Source organism: Sinocyclocheilus anshuiensis, unplaced genomic scaffold, assembly GCF_001515605.1.
Source record: "Sinocyclocheilus anshuiensis isolate Anshui unplaced genomic scaffold, SAMN03320099.WGS_v1.1 scaffold1701, whole genome shotgun sequence".
Classification (NCBI taxonomy): Eukaryota; Metazoa; Chordata; class Actinopteri; order Cypriniformes; family Cyprinidae; genus Sinocyclocheilus; species Sinocyclocheilus anshuiensis.
Genome location: NW_015538007.1, coordinates 18,576 through 19,094, shown reverse-complemented (window position 1 = coordinate 19,094; position 519 = coordinate 18,576). Strand labels below are relative to the sequence as shown.

Genomic DNA, 519 nt, shown 5'->3' with positions numbered 1-519 from the left:
GAATAAATAAGTTTTCCATTGATGTATGGTTTGTTAGGATAGGACAATATTTGGCCGAGATACAACTATTTGAAAATCTGGAATCTGAGGGTGCAAAAAAAATCGAAATATTGAGAAAATCGCCTTTAAAGCTGTCCAAATGAAGTGCTTAGCAATGCATATTAATAATCAAAAATTACATTTTGATATATTTAAGGTAGGACGTTTACAAAATATCTTCATGGAACATAATCTTTACTTAATATCCTAATGATTTTTGGCATAAAAGAAAAATAAATAATTTTGACCCATTTGACCAATGCATTGTTGGCTACTGCTACAAATATACCTGTGCTACTTAAAGGAACAATTCACTATTTTTGAAAATAGGCTCATTTTCCAACTCTCCTAGAGTTAAACAGTTGAGTTTTACCGTTTTCGAATCCATTCAGCCGATCTCCGGGTCTGGCGGTAGCACTTTTAGCTGTAGCTTAGCATAGATCATTGAATCTGATTAGACCGTTAGCATCTCGCTCAAAA

General features: G+C 33.3%; 1 protein-coding gene across 1 annotated transcript in view; it reads right to left on the bottom strand.

The window, feature by feature from the left end:
• The window catches only part of LOC107677418 (anoctamin-5-like), a 27,175-nt gene that overhangs the window by 13,024 nt on the left and 13,632 nt on the right, over positions 1–519 (bottom strand). The gene's annotated exons all lie outside the window — the stretch shown is intronic.